Below are 21,610 nucleotides of genomic sequence, written 5' to 3'. Positions count from 1 at the left end.
ATACAATAGCTACTTAATAAGATTGTGTCCAAGTTCTATAATGAGTTTTTGTGAAGTGATAGTCATTTCCTCTCAGACATTATTCACAAAGTTAGTAAAGTGGGTCGAACTTTGCACAACAAGATCTGTTTCTAAATTGCCAAAGTGAGTATTCTCTGACGTAAATGTACATTCTGCATTCAAGCAAAACTTGAGAAGGAAGGTGATTTCACTCAGAGCACTGTTCATTGAGGGTCTAGCAGAATATTCTGCTGTGGCACAGTTTTTACGGTGGGCATCTATTGACAGCTTATGGGGCTAAAGAACCACATGAAAGGGGATGATGAGTCATGTGATGTTATGGACTGAATTGTTCTCTCCACCCCCGAAATTCATACATTGAAGTCTTAATCCCCACTGCCTCACAACGTGACCGTGTTTGGAGATATGGCTTCTAAAGTAGTAATTAAGCTAAAATAAGGCTGTTAGTTTCTGACCTGGGTCATAAGGAGAGGAAATTTGGACACACAGGAAGATACCAGGGATGTACACACACACAGAGGAAACACCATGTGAGGACACAGCGAAAAGGCAGACAACTACAAGCCAAAGAGAGAGGCCTCAGGAGAAACCAACCCTACTGGCACCTTGATCTTGGACTTCTAGCCTCTGGAACTGTGGGAAATAAATGTCTCTTGTTTAAGCCACTAAATCTGTGGTATTTTGTTATGGCAGCCTTAGCAAACTAATATACATGTATTTAGCAGTTAGGTTAGAAAGAAACAACCTTGTTTATGCATCTATCTACTTTCACAACGCTGACTCTGCAGAAAGTGTACATAAAGATTCAGGATTACTGAACTAGGAGCATGAATTTTATGAAACAAATAGTCATTGAATATATCAACTGAAATTTCTGCTTTTCTAAAGATCATTGCTGGTCAGATTTTAGAAGTTGGAAACAGATGGTTAAGGTTGGTGATGTTTTCAAATGAGTTACTGTTAGAATGGGATGGTTTGTACTCCTCAAGGTGTGGGGAATTGGTCTGCAAAATCCCTGAATTATAAGAAAATGAAGCTTCAGAACACTGTAATAAGTGAAAGGTTTTTGACTTTTCACTTTTCTTATGTAGAAGGCAGATGTCAGCCAACACTTAGAAAAGCATAAGAAGAAAGAAAATGAAGCATATTTTAAAACAGATATACTGTGACTAATACTTCAGTAATATATGCATGAAAATAATCATTGTAACAACACAAAATAGATTTACAAAAAGATCAGAGGAAATTGTCTTACGCTATGGCTGGTTTCCAAGAAGCAAATAGTCTCTATTTGATAAAATATTTAGGAAATATAGATGATAAATATATATACATATATACATATCTGTATATGCATATTTACTAATGATTTTAATATTCAGGTTAAGTGACTACTTCTGGACTTTATTTGGACTAATATTTTTAAAATATATTGTGCAAAGGGATCTCACTAATTGAAAGCATTATAATAGTCAATTTCCTATACTACTCTATCTTTCCAATATTTTTAAATATTGAAAGATTTCTTTTCAACATTTTTATAACTTATCAACTCCATTGCAGCATAACTCATTTAAAACTCATTTAAAAGATGAATCCATTTTAAGTGAACAGTGTAATGAGTTTGACAAATGCAAACATCATCACAATAAGACACAGAGTAATTCCTTTGTGCTCTTTCCCAGTGAATCCAGCCCCACCTCTGGCCTTAGTCAACCACTGATGCGCTTTCCATCCCTATACCTTAGATTTGTCATTTCTAAATTTTCATATGAAGAGAATCATTCGATATGTACTTCTGTGTCTGGCTTTTCCTCTTTGCATACTATTTTTGAGATCCACCCATATTGTTAAATGTATCAGTAGTTTGTTCCCTTTTATTGCTTAGTAATATCCTGTAGTATAGATATTGCCACTGTTTATCTATTCACCAGCTTATGGATATGTTTACAATTTTTGACTCTTATGAATAAAGCTACTACAAACTTTCAGGTGCAAGTTTTTATATAGACCTATATTTTCATTTCTCTTTGGTAAATACCTAAAAGTGGAATTGCTAGATCGTATGGAAAATGTACGGCTAACATTAAAGAAGCTGCCAGTTTCCCAAAGTGAGGGTATCATTTTACATTTGCACTGGAAATGCATAAAAGTTCCACAAGCCAACACTTTCTATTGCTAATGTTTTTTTAACTTTAGCCATTCTAGTTTGTGAGTAGTGGGACTCATTTTGCTTTGGACTTGCATTTCTCTGATGGCTGATGATGTTGAGCAACTTTTCATGCGCTTATTGGCCATTTGTAGTTTATCTTGTTTGAAGCAACCGTTCCAATATTTTGCTCTGTACTGTCGGGTTTATCCTCTTTTTACTACTGAGCTGTATAAGGTAAGGCTACAAGCCTTTGGTCAAATACGTATCGCATGTATTTTCTCCCATTCTGTGGCTTCCCTTTTAGTTTTCTTAATTAAATCTTTCAACAAGCAAGTTTTTTGGTAAAGTCAAATTTATCATTTTTTTCTTTAATGGTTAATGCTTTTGTATCTTAAAAAGTCTTTGCCTATCTCAAGGCTGAGAAGATTTTTCCCATATTTTATTTTAGAAATTTTATCATTTTAACTGTTACATTTAGGCCTATGATTCATTTTGTTAATTTTCACATATGTCATAAGAGTCAATGTTCTTTTTTTTCTTGTCCCAGTATCACTTGTTAAAAAGTATATTCTTTATCCGTTGAACAAATTGGCATTCTTGGTCACAAATCAATGTAAGTTATATGTGTGATATATTTCTGGAGTCCCTAGTCTCAACTATTTATTTATATGTCTATCCCTGTGCCAATGTTACACTGTCAAAATTACTGCCTCATTATAATAATGAAAGACATATTTAACTACTCTACTCCCGCAATGATCTGAAACAGACTATTTGGGAGTTACCTAGCCGTGCAGGAACAGATTTGGAAATATTACCTTCAAATTAATGAGACAACTCTAATTTCCTTCAAATTACCTGTAAATAGAAAGATAAACATCCAAATTTATAAGACAGCTTCAGAAACAAGGGTTGTGGTGAGAGTCAAGCGGAAACTGTGTAGAAAAGAGGAAATGGCAGCATGAAGCCTAGAGATAATGGAACACAGGGAAAATCATTCCAAATAGGAGAGTACCATCCTTAATGGGAAATACTTGAAACATGTCTGAGTGGTGCTATGATAGCAGTGGCTATTGGGAATTCAAAATGAAAAGCAATTAAATCTAAATTACAATCAGCCCAGAGCAGAAGAGATTTAAATGAAAAGTTAAATAAGAGACACGAAGAAAAGCCAAAAGAATGAAAAAGTTATTTTAAAAAGTGGAAAGAATCACAGATGACATGATAGCAATAGAAGATAAGCAAAGAAGATAGAATACATTCATATAATTATTCATGGAAAAAAGAAGAAATCAATAGAATTATCTAATATTTTAAACTATTATTCTAGAAAACTTCCTGGAAATAAAAGGAGACCTACATCTATACATTGAAAGTCCCCAAGGCATATCTTAGAAAACTGACGTATCCTTGTAAATCTATTATAGACTTAAAACAAAATTAAAGATTGAGAAAAAATATTAAGGGGATCCAGGAAAAAAAATATAGTCATTCAGAAAGGAAAGAAAATCCTGTTGACAAGACTTCTTGGCAACCATGTCCAAAGCAAGAAAACAGTAAACCAACATTTCAGAGAAATTCTACACCACAAAGTGAGAATCAATGAATTTTATATCCAGCTAAGTCATAGTGATTTACCGAGGAAAGTCAATCTATTGACCACTGACTTCTTGACAGCTGCATATGAAGCAGTAGAAGAATGGAGCAACATTTTCAGAAACTCAATAAAGCAAACATGGAACCAAGGATTTTATATTCAGCCAAACTATTCTTCAAATGTCAAGGCTATAGAAAAGTAGTTACAAACTTGCAGGATCTTAAGAAATACTCTATTCATGAACCTAACCTGAGAAACCCAACAGAGGATGAGCTCCATCCAAGAGATTACTGCGAAACTTCAGCAAAGAGAGATGAATTTAATATGTGTGCATAACTTTCTGTCAACTTATTACACAGGTGAATTCACACAACCACTACCACACAATGAAGATACAGAGCTATCACATCACCACAAAGATGTTCCATGTGCTAACCCTTATCAGAGACACCGCCACCATCTCTAATTCCTGACAACCATTAATCTCTTTTCCATCTTATAATTTTGTGATTTAACAAATGTTTTGTAAATACAGCATGGGACCGGCTGAGACTAAGTTTTTTTCCCAACCACATAATATCCCTGAGATACATCCAAGTTACTGAGTGTATCAATAGTTTGTTCATTTTTATTGTTGAAGATTCATAGGGCTATACATTTGGGCCTCTGTATTTTCAGGTTTTGAATCCAGGGATTCAACCAACTGCAGATCAGAAGTACGCAAAACAAAATAAAAATTCCAGAAATTTCCAAGGAGCAAAACTTAAATTTGCCACACGCTGACAGCTATTTAAATTGTATAGCATTTACACTAGTAAGTGTAAGATCTAGAGATGAGTTAAAAACATACAGGAGGATGTGCATGAGTTATATGCAAATACTACACGTTTTATATATGGGGCTTGAGCATTAGTGGATTTTGGTATCCTTGGTGGTCTTGGGACATGGGACAACTCTACCTCACTTTGTTCACCTATTGAGAGACATTTTGGCTGTTTCCAGGTTTGGCTATTACAAATAAAGCTGCTATGAACTGTGTGTAGGTTTTTGTGTGGATTTAAATTTTTACTTCTCTGTGATAAATGCTCAGGAATTAATCTGCTGACATACAGTGAGTGTATAGTTTTTTTTAAAAAATGCCAAAATATTTTCCAGAGTGGTTGTGTATCGTTTTACATACCCACCAGCAATTTACAAGAGATTGAGTGTCCTCACATCCTTATCAGCATTTGGTGTTATCATTTTTAGTTTTAGCCATTCTAATACATATACAATGATTTCTCATTGTGGTCTTCATTTGCATTTCCCTGATGGCTAGTGATGGACATCTTTTCATTTGCTTGTCTTTATATCCTTTTCAGTGAAATGGATGTCGCCTTATGTTCTAAATGGATTGTGTGCTGTTGGGTTTTGAGCCCTTTTTCAGATATGTGGTGTTCATATATTTTCTTCCAATCTATAACTTTTCCTCATCTTCGTGGAGTCTTTTATAGAGCAAAAGTTTTCAATTGTGATGAAGTCTAATTTAACAAGTTTATTTTTTTTTTATCCATCATGCTTTTAGTATCACATCTAAGGATTTCTCACCAAACCCTAGCTCTCTCTCAAAGATTTTCTCCTATGTTATCCGCTAATATTTTTATAATTTTATATTTAAATCTATGATCCTTTTTTACTGAATTTTTATATAAGATGTGAGATTATGCCAAGATTCAATGTCTGGTTATAAATTTCTAATTGCTTAACACCATTTTTTGAAAAGACTATTCATTCTCCATTGAATTCTTTTACATTTTGTCAAAAATTCATTGGCCATACTTTTTTTTTTAATACGTGTAACTGATTCACTTTACTGTATACCTGTAACTAACACAACATTGTAAATCAACTATACTCCAATAAAAATTTTAAAAAAAGAAAAATGACTTCATTCTAGCTTTGTGACCCTTGACATAACACTTAACACTCTGGGCTTCTGCTTCCTCACCAGCTCAACGGAGGCATGTGGAGGACCCTCCAGCTCTTACACTCTTTGATGCTGTCACTGGCTACCAAGCCGGTTTTTATCACAGTTTCTGAGAAAAACCAAGCTGGTTTTTATCACAGTTTCTGAGAAGGTACCTAACCTTTTTGAGGTTTCTTTATCCATTAGAAAGAAAATAAAATTGGGAGAGGCCATCCTGAGCAGTGAAAAAAAATGAACTGTGGACTTAGGCAGACAGACAGTCTCAGTTCTTAGCACTTGTGACCTAAAGCCGGTTACTTGACCTCCCTGATTCTTACTTTATTGACTTGCAAAATGGAGATAACAGTGTCTGCTGTAAGGATTGTGGAAGGATCTCACTCATGCCACCTTACAGTAGGTACAAAATAAATATCATTTTGTTCCTATATCACTTTCAGCAAATGTGAAAGAGAGGGATGTGACTATGCTGAAATGTCTGTAAAAAAAAAAAAAAAGTAAACTCTTCTGATCAACACTGCCCACTTCTGTGGTTATCGTAGATGTTCCAAAAGACTGAGGTTAAGAGGCTACAGAGAGCAAAGAGCACCAACCACAAGAAGCACGGTTCAAAGCAGGAAAAGACGTGGTCCTGACCATGGTCCTGTCAGGCACCATCTCAGATGGGCTCTGCGACAGCATCAGGAGGCCTGACGAGGCAGTCTGGGCCACCGGCCAGCAGGCACGAGAAGTTCCCAGGCCGGGAGACTTCACCATGATGGTGCAGCGAGCTCCCGAATCTCAAGGCAGCTCAACATCATACCTGAGACCTGGTCCCGAGGCAGCGCAGGAGTCAAAGGTACTATTTCGAGGAGCAGCTTCAGCTCTAAGTTAACCACAGGAAGAAAGCCTCTTATCACATGTAAACATTTACAAGTATCCACAGCTAGCTCTAGGGCACTGTCATCTGAGGGGAACAGGGCGTGCCCAGAAGGAGCTCAGGCAGGGGCCCCTCACACACTGGGGAGAAGATGCTGCACTGGCACCAGTCTCAGCCAGCACGCTGCCCGTGTCCCCAGCCTCCCCCTGTGCCAGGTCCAGAACCCATGACCCCAGCTCAGGCCCTCATGCTCCAGAAGCTGGTGTAGACAGCAGTGGGTCTCCTGGACAGACTCGTCATCCGTAACACAGCAACTAACCTGTCTGCTCCTCGGGAGGAGAAGGTGTGTTAAACCTGGAAGAGTCATGATTCTGAGATGCTCCACGCTGTCAGCTCTGCCTTCTGCAGACACGGGGCTCCTCCCCTTTGAGGGGGACCCCTCTGGCTGTGGGCTGTGCCCTCAGAAATGTGGCAGGGCAGGCAAACGACAGGCCTATGACTTGGGTTGTGTCCTGCACGTAAACACCTGGGAGAGCAGAGCCAGGACTGTGGCAGTGCGGAGTGTGTGCCTCAGGAGGTGGTGATGAGACAGCCTGGCTCTACAAAAGGATTCTGGGTGTGCCAACTCTAGTGGAGCCAGTAGGCGACTCTGGATCTCACAACATCCTGCCCTTGTTTGCCACTCACCACATCCCCACATCTAGAGGGTCAGCCTTTTTCTAGCTATGGTACCTCACCAGGGAAGTCAATGCTACAGGACCTCAGGGAGCCTCGTGGTGCTAAGGTTGAAGACTCTAGTCGGAGAACATCCTCGTGGTGAGGTTCTGTTCTCACGGCAGTCTGCAATCCCTGGGAGTGGCACGTGGAAGGTAAAGGGGGCGAGTGGCTTGGGCACCTGCACCCCACTGAGGAAGCCAGGACCCTTCACATCTGCAGTGGCCGCGTGTAGGAGAGACGGGCAAGGCCGCACATGTGAGAAGCAAGCACAGGCTGGCAGTGGACACAGGACTCCTTCCCGCTGCAGGACAGCAGGGGCCAGGGCCCGAGGCTGCACTCCTCTAGGGCGCAGATCAGGTTTTGCTGCAGGACTGGCTCGGTTTGCTGGTTCCAAGGACTCAGTTCAGCCGTCTTCTACCCTCAGACAAACTGCGACAGGTTGGGGACCTTGATGTTGAGATCGCCAACGTTGATAATCCGAGGCATCTCCAGCAGGCCGATGTTTTTCACGGTGGACACGGCCCGGGCAGGTGCTGCTGAAAGACAACCCTCGGACTTCTCCAGCCTGTTCTGAGCTTCAGTCTGAGCCACGATTTCATTCATGTTTATTTCCAACGCCATCCTACCCATCACCACCTCCTGAAGAATGTAGTGCACCTTATCCATATGGAAGATCAAATCCAATTCACAAACATTTTTGAAACACTTGTCCAGAGTCTCCACAAAATCCTGGATGAGGTCTAAGATCCCAAGTTCACTCTCTGATGAATCCCCCCAAAATACAAAGTAGAGGGTAGCAAAACGCCGATAAATCAGTTTGTAGTCAGACCCACCAATCAAACTTCCACCCCCCAAGAAGTTACAGACATTGTCATCCCGTTTGAGAGCTAGATGGAAGATCTCTCGAATAACCTGCTGTTGAATTTCTTCTGGGAAACGCTGGTAGAAGCAGACAAGCCACGTGGCTTCCCGTGGTTATTGAAAACCAGGATTGCCTGAATCATCTTTGCCCGCCACACTCCTTTCACCACCAGCTGCTTTCAGAGAGCCTCTCCTTCCACTACAACCTGGCCATACTTATATGGAACTATTTCTGGGTTTTTATTCTATTTTATTAATATGTGTGTATACATATATATGTGTGTGTATAAATTTAATTGCATTAGTTGTTATTGGGCTGTTCACTGGATGAGTTGGAGTAGTTTATATACTTTTCACAGAATTAATCTATTTCATCTCAACTGTCAAATTTATGTGTCTAGCGTTGCTCAGAGTATTCTCTTATTCTTTCGATGTATGCAAACTCTGTAGTGTGATCTTTTGTTTCAAACTGATAATAGAAATTTCTCTCCTCTCTTTTTATTTGTCAGTCTTGCTGGAGTTTTGTCTATTTTATTGATCTTTTCAAATAAAAACTTATGTTTCATTGACTTTTCTATTGTGTGTCTGTTTTCAATTTTATTGATTTTTGCTTTTTCCTCCTCGACTATGAGTTTATTTTGCTCTTCACCTTCTAAGTTCTTGAAGTGAGAGCTTCGATTATTGATCTGGGACTTCTCCTTTTTTGTCTGTAAGCATTTAGGGCTACAGATTTTCATCTAAGCACTGCTTTAACAGCGTCCCACAATTTTTGATGTTTTGCTTTCATGTTCACTAAGTTCAATGTATTTGTTATTTGTCTCAAGACTTCTTCCTTGACCAACAGATTATTTATGTGTGCTGTTTTAGCTGCCAGGTGTTTGGGGATTCTCCTGATCTCTTCCTGTTCTTGATTTCTAGTGTTATTCCATTGTGGTTAGAGAGAACACTCCATGTGATTTCAATTCCTTCAAATTTGTCAAGATTTGTTTTATGGCCCAGGAAAATATTTATTTTGGCATATGTTCCATGGATGCAGGAAAATAACGTATACTCTGCTGTTGGCAGGTAGAGTGCTTTATGAGTATTGATTAGATCCTTTTGGCTGATGGTCTTGTTGAGCTCTGTCCTTGAGGATTTTCGTCTAGCTGTTTTGTCAGTTGCTGAGATGGGGTTTTGAAGTCTTCGGCTGTAACTGTGGATTTGTCTCTCTCCTTTCAGTTCTATCAGATTTTGCTTCACAGCTTTGCAGCTTGGCTTTTTGGTGCATACAAATTTAGGATTCCTGTGTCTTCCTAGTCGATTGACTCTCTGTCTCCAGTGGTTTTCTTTGCCTTGAAGTCCACTGAATCTGATATTAATATAGCCACTCCTGCTTTCTTTTGATTAGTGTTTGTGTAGTGTATCTCAGTTCATCATTTCACTTTCAACCTACACATATCATTATAGTTGAAGCAAGTTTCTTGTGGATAGCCAATAGTTAGGTCATGTTTTCTTTTTGTTTTTTAAATCGATTATGCCAACCTCTACCTTTTAATTCAATATATTCAGACTATTTACATTTTCTGTAATTAGTGATAGGTCGAGACTTAATTATGCCATTTTATTTTTTTTCTGTTTGCTGTCTCTGTTTTTCATTTGTTTCTTTTTTTTTCCTATCTTCTTGTCAGTTCCTTAAACTTTCTTTAGAATTCCATTTTGATTTATCCATGTTTTTAAGTGTATCTATTTCCATAACTATATTAGTAGTTACTTTGCATATTATACTATATTAGCATAACTTACAGTCTACTAATGTCGACATTTTATGTGTTTGAGTAAAGTATAGAAACCTTACTTCCCTTTATGTCCATTTACCCTTCCCCATGTATAACATAATTAGCTTTAATTTTTCTTCTACATAAACAGAGGACCACATTACACAGTTATAATAATTTTTGCTTCAAACATTAAATATAATTATAAAAATGCAAAAGAAGAAGGAAAGTCTTATATTTACTCACCTTTTTGTTCTTCTCTTCTGCTTTCTTCCTTCCTGGTGTTGCAAAATTCCTTCTTTTATCATTTCCTTTCTGTTTAGAGGACTTCTTTTAGTCATTCTTTCACAGTAGGTCTACAAGCAATGAATTCTCTTAGTCTTCCTTTCAATCTGAGAATGTCTTAATTTCTTCTTCATTCCTGAAAATATTTTCTCTGGATATAGAATTCTGGGTTGACTTATTTCAGCACTTGAAAAATGCTATGCTACTTCTTTCTGGCCTCCATGGTTTCTGATATCGTTCAAATTGTTTCCTGTGTTTCTCTCTGACTGCCTTCAAGATTTTCTTCTTTGTCTTTACTTTTCAGAAGTTTAACTATGATGTGTCTTTAGATTTATCCTTTTTGGGGTTCACTCAGCTTTTTGAATCTGTAAGTTTATGTCTTCTGACAAATTTGGAGAAATTTAATCCATTATTTCTTTGAATTCTCTTTCTCCTCTCCTGGGACACTGATGACATGAACGTTAGATTTGTTGTTATAGCCCACAGGTCCCTGAAGTTCTGTTCACTTTTATTTTCAGTCTATTTTCTCTCTCTCCTATTGTTCTATCATCACATACACTTTTTCTTCTGTTAGACTATCCATTGACTTTATTTTTTGGTTTTTCAGTTCTAGAATTTCCACTTGATTCTTCTTTATATCTTCTGTTTCTTGCTGATAATGTCTATTTTTCCTTTGTTTTGATGGTGTTCACAATTACCTGTGGAAGCTTTTTAATGAAGGCTGCTTTAAAATCCTTGTTAGATAATTCTAACATCTGTGTTATTTCAGTGTTGACATTTCAGTGTTCAGTGTTGTTATTTCTAATGCCTTTCTTCATTCAAATTTAGATTTTCCAGGTTATTAGTATAACAAGTGATTTTCTTTTGAAATCTGGACATTTCATATGCTGTGAGACTCTGGGTCTTATATAAGCCTTGTATTTTAGCAAGCTCCCCCTGACATAACTCCAGTTGGGGAACAACTCCACCTTGTTACTGCCAAGTGAAATTAGATGCAGATTCTCCATTAGGATTCTGTTGACAACTTGAAGGGTGAGGGGTCCTTGTTAATGATGGGTCCCCACTGACACTGGGAGGAGGGTTGGCCTCATATTCTCTGAGAGGTGATTAAAGACCTGACCCTCCTCTAGGCTTTCTCTGACACTAGGTCACCAGGTGTAGATGAATTCCAGGCTCCCATGTCATTTTCACCAACACCACAGGCTCCTCATTACCACTCAGTATGGACAAAGATCCTGTTTCCCCCCTCAGCCTCTGACACAACAATGGCAGGTGGTTTGGGGTACCCTGTTACACACCTAGACTCTCCACTCCAGTTTTGATGATGGGTAAGACTTGGCCACAGCTTCTCCTGTGGTGCTTGGCTGGAGTAGAACAGTTATTATTTAAGTGTCTGTCTTGCTAGGTAGCCCTTTTCCTGGCCTTTTGGCTAGAGAGAGCATGCTTTTCTTGTTTTTTGTTTGTTTGTTTGTTTGTTTGTTTTTTCATCTGTTCCCATTGGCATTGTTAGGATGCTAGCTTCTCCAGTCCCAGTGTGGGATAGATGAGTCAGAAAGAAAAGGTCAGGGAACTCAGCATTCTTTGGGTCCTAAGCTCCCTATCTAGTCTGCCTTCTTCTCTCCACTTTTCAGAGCCTTCTTATGTTTTTCAGTATATAATATCCAGGGATTTTAGATGTATTGTACTCAGTGGGAGGAATATGGAAAGTATGTTTACTCCATCTGTTGTCCTCAATGTCCTTACCTCTTGCAGCAACTGTTCTCACTAAAAGACTAATAGCCTTAATCAAGTTTATTTTCTCTGGACACATTTCTTCATCTGCTGCACTCACACACAATTAAATTAATTCAACATTGGTAAATGGTTTTCCTTGCTTGGATAACAAAATGAGCATTTACTTTGACTTCAGCCTTATTTCAATATTTTAAATTTTTTAAAGAAACTTTGTTTCGATGAGATATTCCATTTTAAAATGTCCAGTTTTTCTGAAAACTGCTTTTCTGTGCGTGGGGCTATTATAAAGAGTTCCTAATCTAATAATATTGATGTATATAGTATTAGTTTAGCACAGCTACAGTGTCACTGAATAATAAACACAATGCTTTGCCATCTAATTTGATAACAAATCATTCACCCCCCACTCTTTCTTAAAAGTACAACATTCAAACACAACTCTTCTTTCCTTATTTTGGCATGTTGAGTATGCACTGTTAATAAAAAAATAAATAATTAAATGCTATGTCACAGTAATGAGCATGACATTCAAAATGCTGTTAAGTTATAATTGGATTGCAGTAATTTGTAGTACAACAAGTAGCAACGAAAAGCAAGCCTTGTCACAACTAGTCAGTGCTGTTGTTATAGTGTGAAAGCATCATAGACAGTACAACCAAATGAGCATGGCTGTGTTCCAATAAAACTTTATTTACTGATACCAGAATCTAAGACCAGAGAGAAATAAACTAAACACATAAGAATACACACTGGATGTGAAATTTATGCAAATGTAATCTATAAGGAAAAAATACTGTAGTGGTTTCCTCTAAGAGATGTAGAGGAAAGAGGGCTGACTAGAAAGGGGCAAGAAAGAACTTTCTTGAGTTACAGAAATACTCTATATCTTGATTGGGGTGTTGGTTACATGAGGGTACACATTTATCAAAACATTAAACTGTACACTTAAATCTGTGCATTTTACAGTACGTAATTATACTTCAATAAAGCATTGAAATATACTGATAAACTATATTATTAACACAAATGGAACAACTTGAATAGGCTGTATGTTAAATAATAGTATTGTATCTATGTTAAGTTTCTCAAGTTTGGTAGTTGTATTGTGGTTATACAGGAGATTACACTTGCTGATAGATACATCTGAAATATTCAGGAGTATAGTATCACGATGCTTATAAACTACCTCTTAAATAGTTTAGCCAAAATGTGTGTGTGTGTGTGTGTGTGTGTGTGTGTGTGTCTGTGTGTGTGTGTGTGTATAAAGAAAGAGAGAGGTTGAACAAGCAAATGTTTCAAAAAGTTAATAACTACAAGCCTCTTAGATAGCCCCATCCAACAGAAGGCAGACAGCAGAAGCAAGAAGAACTACAGTCCTGCAGCCTGTGGAACAAAAACCACATTCACAGAAAGATAGACAAGATGAAAAGGCAGAGGGCTATGCACCAGATGAAGGAACAAGATAAAACCCCAGAAAAACAACCAAATGAAGTGGGAATAGGCAAACTTCCAGAAAAAGAATTCAGAATAATGACAGTGAAGATGATCCAGGACCTCAGAAAAAGAACGGAGGAAAAGATCGAGAACATACAAGAAATGTTTAACAAAGACGTAGAAGAATTAAAGAACAAACAAACAAAGATGAACAATACAATAACTAAAATGAAAACTACACTAGAAAGAATCAATAGCAGAATAACTGAGGCACAAGAACAGATAAGTGACCTGGAAGACAGAATGGTGGAATTCACTGCTGTAGAACAGAATAAAGAAAAAGAATGAAAAGAAATGAAGACAGCCTAAGAGACCTCTGGGACAACATTAAACACAACAACATTCGCATTATAGGGGTCCCAGAAGGAGAAGAGAGAGAGAAAGGGCCAGAGAAAATATATAAAGGGATCATAGTCAAAAACTTCCCTAACACGGGAAAGGAAATAGCCACCCAAGTCCAGGAAGCGCAGCGAGTCACATACAGGAAAAACCCAAGGAGAAACATGCCGAGACACATACTAATCAAATTGGCAAAAATTAAAGACAAAGAAAAATTTGAAAGCAGAAAGGGAAAAATGACAAATAACATACAAGGGAACTCCCATAAGGTTAACAGCTGATTTCTCAGCAGAAACTCTACAAGCCAGAAGGGAGTGGCATGATATACTTAAAGTGATGAAAGGGGAGAACCTACAACCAAGATTACTCTACCCAGCAAGGATCTCATTCAGATTCAATGGAGAAATCAAAAGCTTTACAGACAAGCAAAAGCTAAGAGAATTCAGCACCACCAAACCAGCTCTATAACAAATGCTAAAGGAACTTCTCTAAGTGGGAAACACAAGAGAAGGAAGGGACCTACAAAAACAAACCCAAAACAATTAAGAAAATGGTCATAGGAACATATGTATCGATAATTACGTTAAATGTGAATGGATTAAATGCTCCAACCAAAAGACACAGGCTTGCTGAATGGATACAAAAACAAGACCCATATATATGCTGTCTACAAGAGACCCACTTCAGACCTAGGGACACATACAGACTGAAAGTGAAGGGATGGAAAAAGATATTCCATGCAAATGGAAATCAAAGGAAAGCTGAAGTAGCTATACTCATATCAGATAAAATAGGCTTTAAAATAAAGAATGTTACAAGAGACAAGGAAGGACACTACATAATGAACAAGGGATCAATCCAAGAAGAAGATATAACAATTATACATATATATTCACCCAACATAGGAGTACCTCAATACATAAGACAACTGTTAACAGCTATAAAAGAGGAAATCGACAGTAACACAATAATAGCGGGAGACTTGAACACCTCACTTACACCAATGGACAGATCTTCCAAAATGAAAATAAATATGGAAACAAAGCTTTAAATGACACAATAGACCAGATTGATTTAATTGATATTTATAGGAAATTCCATCCAAAAACAGCAGATTACACTTTCTTCTCAAGTGCGCATGGAACATTCCCCAGGATAGATAACATCTTGGGTCACAAATCAAGCCACAGTAAATTTAAGAAAATTGAAATCATATCAAGCATCTTTTCCAACGACAATGCTATGAGATTAGAAATGAAGTACAGGGAGAAAAACGTAAAAAACACACACACACGGAGGGTAAACAGTACGTTACTAAATAACCAAAAGATCACTGAAGAAATCAAAGAGGAAATCAAAAAATACCTAGAGACAAATGACAATGAAAACACGATGATCCAAAACCTATGGGATGCAGCAAAACCAGTTCTAAGAGGGAAGTTTATAGCTATACAAGCCTACCTCAAGAAACAAGAAAAATCTCAAATAAACCATCTAACCTTACACCTAAAGGAACTAGGAAAAGAAGAACAAACAAAACCCAAAGTTAGCAGAAGGAAAGAAATCATAAAGATCAGAGCAGAAATAAATGAAATAGAAACAAAGAAAACGATAGCAAAGATCAATAAAACTAAAAGCTAATTCTTTGAGAAGACAAACAAAATTGATAAACCATTAGCCAGACTCATCAAGAAAAAGAGGGAGAGGACTCAAATCAATAAAATTAGAAATGACAAAGAAGTTACAACAGAAACCACAGAAATACAAAGTATCCTAAGAGACTACTACAAGCAACTCTATGCCAATAAAATGGACAACCTGGAAGGAATGGACAAATTTTTAGAAAGGTATAACCTTCCACAACTGAACCAGGAAGAAACAGAAAATATGAACAGACCAATCACAAGTAATGAAATTGAGACTGTGATTAAAAATCTTCCAACAAACAAAAGTCCAGGACCAGATGGCTTCACAGGTGAATTCTATCAAACATTTAGAGAAGAGCTAACGCCCATCCTTCTCAAATTCTTCCAAAAAATTGTGGAGGAAGGAGCACCCCCAAACTCATTCTATGAGGCCACCATCACCCTGATACAAAAACCAGACAAAGATACTACAAAAAAAGAAAATTACAGACCAATATCACTGATGAATATAGATGCAAAAATCCTCAATAAAATACTCGCAAACAGAATCCAACAACACATTAAAAGGATCATACACCATGATCAAGTGGGATTTATCCCAGGGATGCAAGGATTCTTCAATATAAGCAAATCAATCCATGTGATACATCATGTTAACAAAGTGAAGAATAAAAACCATATGATCATCTCAATAGATGCAGAGAAAGCTTTTGACAAAATTCAACACCCGTTTATGATAAAAACTCTCCAGAAAGTGGGCATAGAAGGAACCTATCTCAACATAATAAAGGCCGTATACGACAATCCCTCAGCAAACATCATTCTCAAAAGTGAAAAACTGAAAGCATTTCCTCTAAGATCAGGAACAAGACAAGGATGTCCACTCTCGCCACTATTATTCAACATAGTTTTGGAAGTCCTAGCCATGGCAATAAGAGAAGAAAAAGAAATAAAAGGAATACAAATTGGAAAGAAGAGGTAAAACTGTCACTGTTTGCAGATGACATGACACTATACATAGAAAGTCCAAAAGATGCCACTAGAAAACTACTAGAGCTAATCAATGAATTTATTAAAGTTGCAGGATACAAAATTAATGCACAGAAATCTCTTGCATTCCTATACAGTAATGATGAAAAATCTGAAAGAGAAATTAAGGAAACACTCCCATTTACCATTGCAAAAAAAAGAATAAAATACCTAGGAATAAACCTACCTAATGAGACAAAAGACCTGTATGCAGAAAACTATAAGACAGTGATGAAAGAAACTAAAGATGATACCAACAGATGGAGAGATATACCATGTTCTTGGATTGGAAGACTCCATATTGTGAAAATGACTATAGTACCCAAAGCAATCTAAAGATTCAATGCAGTCCCTATCAAATTACCAATAGCATTTTTTACAGAACTACAGCAAAAAAATCTTAAAATTTGTATGGAGACACAAAAGACCCTGAATAGCCAAAGCAGTCTTGAGGGAAAAAAACAGAGCTGGAGGAATCAGACTCCCTAACTTCAGACTATACTACAAAGCTACAGTAATCAAGACAATATGGTGCTGGCACAAAAACAGAAACACAGATCAATGGAACAGGATAGAAAGCCCAGATGCACCTAGGGTCAACTAATCTATGACAAAGGAGGCAAGGATATACAATGGAGAAAAGACAGCCTCTTCAATAAGTTGTGCTAGGAAAACTGGACAGCTACATGTAAAAGAATGAAATTAGAACATTCCCTAACACCATACACAAAAATAAACTCAAAATGGATTACAGACCTAAATGTAAGACCGGACACTATAAAACTCTTAGAGGAAAACATAGGAAGAACACTCTTTGACATAAATCACAGCAAGATCTTTTTTGATCCACCTCCTAGAGTAATGGAAATAAAAACAAAAATAAACAAATGAGACCTAATGAAACTTCAAAGCTTTTGCACAGCAAAGGAAACCATAAACAAGACGAAAAGACAACCCTCAGAATGGGAGAAAATATTTGCAAACAAATCAACGGACAAAGGATTAATCTGCAAAAATATATAAACAGCTCATGCAGCTCAATATTAAAAAAACAAACAACCCAATCCAAAAATGGCAGAAGACCTAAATAGACATTTCTCAAAGAAGACATACAGATGGCCACGAGGCACATGAAAAGCTGCTCAACATCACTAATTATTAGAGAAATGCTAATCAACACTACAATGAGGTATCACCTCACACCAGTTAGAATGGGCATCATCAGAAAATATACAAACAACAAATGCTGGAGAGGGTGTGGAGAAAAGGGAACTCTCTTGCACTGTTGGTGGGAATGTAAATTGATACAGCCACTATGGAGAACAGTATGGAGGTTCCTTAAAAATCTAAAAATAGAACTACCACATGACCCAGCAATCCCACTACTGGGCATATACCCAGAGAAAACCATAATTCAAAAAGACACATGCACTCCAATGTTCATTGCAGCACTATTAACAATAGCCAGGTCATGGAAGCAACCTAATTGCCCATCAACAGACGAATGGATAAAGAAGTTGTGGTACATATAGACAATGGAATATTACTCAGCCATAAAAAGGAACGAAATTGGGTCATTTGTTGAGACGTGGATATAACTAGAGACTGTCATACAGGGTGAAGTAAGTCAGAAAGAGATAAACAAATATCATATATTAAGGCATATATGTGGAATATAGAAAAATGGTACAGATGAACCGGTTTGCAGGGCAGAAATTGAAACACAGATGTAGAGAACAAATACACAGACACCAAGAGGAGACAGCGGCGGGGTGGGGGGGGTAATGAATTGGACGATTGGGAATGACATGTATACATTGATGTGTATAAAACTGATGACTAATAAGAACCTGCTGTACAAAAAAAATAAAATAAAATTGAAGCATTAAAAAAAAGCAAAAATTGGGCTCATAGTCTACACACCGTTTTAACAGTTGCAAGACAGAGATCCACTGAGGCCATCCTGAAAGGATTTGCAAAGAATGAGAAGGAAATTGTCTTGGAAATCTACGAACAGGGGCCAGGTTAGGGCAGGTTCCTTTGCAAAGGGCTGGAGTTTGGATCTGGAGGCCAGGCATCTGCCAAGAACCGCACAGCAGGAGCTGGAGTCCCTGCTGCAGAGCTGCATTGACAGCAATGGTTGGCTGCCCTCCATCTGTCTGTTTGCCCTGCCTTCAATTGCTCTGTCTACTTATTCTTAATTTTTGTTCCCTCATAGTTTCAGTTTACTACTTCTTACAGCAGTTTCTCAATCTTTAATCTACCTTATTGCCTTTTAACTGAGCTCTCACTCTATTGTCTTGTGATTTCTGGGTTTTTAGTACAAATTTCAAACTTTGCCCTGCTGTGTTTCATCCAGCAGATACAGATAACAGGTTGCTGGCAAGTCTACTAATTGGTTACCCTGGGATCTGTTACTCTCCTGAGCCAATCAACAACAGTGGAAGGAGGAAACATGTGGTAAAGCAAGGCCCCCCTCCCTGGCTGCAAGAGGAGTGGGAGAGGCTGTTTTGCTCACAATGGGGTGTGGTCAGGGAAGGTGTGTTCACATTTCCAATATATAGAAGCATGGTAACATTTTTCCATGTTGTTTAATATCCCCACATGACTATAAATAACTGCACAGTCATCTATCATATGGAAATTCTGTAATTTATATTATGAATTCCTATTACTGGATCTTTAGATTGTCTTAAGTTATTTTGATAATTCTTTTAAAATAAACTGAAATGAAGCCAGGTTTAAAAATCCCTCAAGCTGACAGAAACCCTTTAAGCCACTTATGCGAAACTAAGTGGTTCATTTCAGGAACGTAAGTGAAATGTAATTTAGGTTATTTCTTGTCAATGTCTTTGATAATCATAAAACTTAAGTCATCTTCCCCAAATGGTATAAGATAATCACTTTTCACCAACCTCCTGCAGTCTGGAAACCTCCAATGTAATAACCAATCATTGAAAAGGCTAAACGACATCTTCCTTTTCACTTTAGAAGCTATCCTGTAATGCCATGCCTCTGAACTTTATACCAGTTTTGGGTTTGAAATCTCCCTGTCCTTGTTTCTCATTCAATAAATTATTCATATCAAGTAAAAAAAAGAAAAGTTAATAACTGGTGAATCTTGGTAAAGGTTCTACTCTACTCTTGGCAACTAGTCTTAACTAGGAAAGTAACAACAGGTTCCACAGTGAAGAAATGGAAATGTCCGTGTGGGGGAAAGGCTGCAAAGTCAGCGTTTGAAAGATTTGGTCTAAATTTGGTCTAAACAGTAAAACATACAGGATGATTGATTCTTACTGGAAGACCAATGGTAAATACAAGGCACCGAACGAATACTACATGTAAAAATTCTTCAGTATCAGAATCTTACTATAAACAACACCTATCCATGTAACTTTAATTTTATTGGTTCTTAGCCTTCCCTCACTCCTTGCTTAGCTGTGTTTCATAATAATATTGCTCTATGGTATTTTCTGTAAAACAAATGGAACTTATTTTATATCTATGCATTTAAGTTCTCAATTCGAAAATATCTATGTATTAATTTTTGATATTCTCTGGAGTTTGAAATTAGTAAGAGGTTTATATTTTTATCTGTATTGTTACGAACTTTTAACTATTGGTAACATCAGTGGAATCCAGTCATCCCATAGCCCTATAATCTTATAGGTATAATTATTTTTAACTGGTTTGTAGTTTTAGTCCTGGTTATTCGGTATTGAAAGAAAACATATTACTTATTTCAAACTGGGTACATAATAGTGTATTTAGGTTGAGTGAATAAGGTAATTTGGCAAACATAGGTTAGCATCTCTTCACCCCCGCTGCCCCACAAATGCCAAGCCATCACGAAGGAATTTTTCCAGTAAGCTCAAGAATCTACCCTGTCAATATGTTCAAGATTTTTAATTTTTAGCCTTTACACATACAATTTTTCTATGCTTGTGATTTGGATATAGGTTACATTGTCAATGTTACCATATTTAATTAGTACTTCATAGTCAAATGAATGGAAACCACTTATCCTGAGAGCAACTGAAAGCATATCTCTTGGTGATAGTGGTAAGAAAAACTGGTTAAGGAAGCAGCCCTGGTCTGAAAAGTATGGATGATACATAGCGAAGAGAGCCCCCAAATGGGGCATTTGGAAGATTAGAATAGATTTGACAAAAAAGCAGAATAAGGATCTAGCCCTGGCTCAGGGAGAAGGCTTGTACAATTTTGATAATTAAAGGAGGCTTTCCAGGTATTTGCAAAATTAATGCCATGAGGAATAAAGAATCGTTCCTTATGGTGTTTCATAAATAACACTAGCTTTCCATTAACCTGTAAAGCTAATTACTATTATCCTAGCACACTGATGCAGATGGATTCTTTCCAGAATAATATTTTAAACCTCACATATATACGGCTTTATAATTTACCGGTTACACCTATCATGTTTCATTAGTCTATTTTATGACTTTAGGCAGAGTAATCACAGATTGCTGACTCAGCTCCACACTGAAGAGAAGACTTCAGGCTCCAATAATCATTCTATTCAATGCAAATGAAATTAAAATAGAATTCAGATTCCACGTGTCTAACACTTATTTCCATAATGTCAGTCAACATGAATCAAGTGTGTTATCCATACCTCAGTCAGGTGATCGAGGTCAACATCAACAGTGATCAGTCATGTTGTTAGTGGGCACCCTTGATAAGATATGATGAGAAGGACACTTCACCTCTGTGATCTTCCTCCTCCAAACCGAGAACCCCAATCTGAAAATGAGAAAAACGTCAGATAATCCCAGTTGATGGATATTATCCAAAGTACCCGACCAGGAATCCCCCAGATTGCTGAGGTCATCAAAAACAAGGAAAGCCTGAGAAATTATCACCAGCAGAAGGACCCAAGAAGACATAACAACTAAATATAATATGCTGTCCTAGATGGGACCCTGGAATAGAAAAGGGGCATTAGGTAAAAATTAAGAAAATCTAAATAAACAATGGACCTTAGTTAATAAAAATGCATCAATATTGGTTCATTAATTGAGACAAGTGTACCATAATAAGGTAAGATGTTAATAACAGTGGGAACAGGGAGTGGGATATGTGGGACCTCTCTGTCCTAACTTCACAAGCTTTCTGTAAATCTAAAAGTATTCTCAAAA

General features: G+C 37.4%; 1 long non-coding RNA gene and 1 pseudogene across 3 annotated transcripts in view; both read right to left on the bottom strand.

The window, feature by feature from the left end:
• The window catches only part of LOC307176107, a 273,040-nt gene that overhangs the window by 107,551 nt on the left and 143,879 nt on the right, over positions 1 to 21,610 (bottom strand). For both annotated transcript variants that reach the window (XR_013824605.1, XR_013824606.1), the window contains one exon: positions 21,088 to 21,215. This is a non-coding gene — a long non-coding RNA (uncharacterized lncRNA). The remainder of the gene's footprint in view (positions 1 to 21,087; positions 21,216 to 21,610) is intronic.
• On the bottom strand, positions 7,044 to 8,313 carry LOC307176074 (AP-3 complex subunit sigma-2-like; annotated as a pseudogene). Its single transcript has one exon. The product of its transcript is annotated as an AP-3 complex subunit sigma-2-like (transcript).

Source organism: Stenella coeruleoalba (genome assembly GCF_951394435.1).
Source record: "Stenella coeruleoalba genome assembly, chromosome: 17".
Classification (NCBI taxonomy): Eukaryota; Metazoa; Chordata; class Mammalia; order Artiodactyla; family Delphinidae; genus Stenella; species Stenella coeruleoalba.
This window is presented reverse-complemented; position numbering and strand designations above follow the sequence as displayed.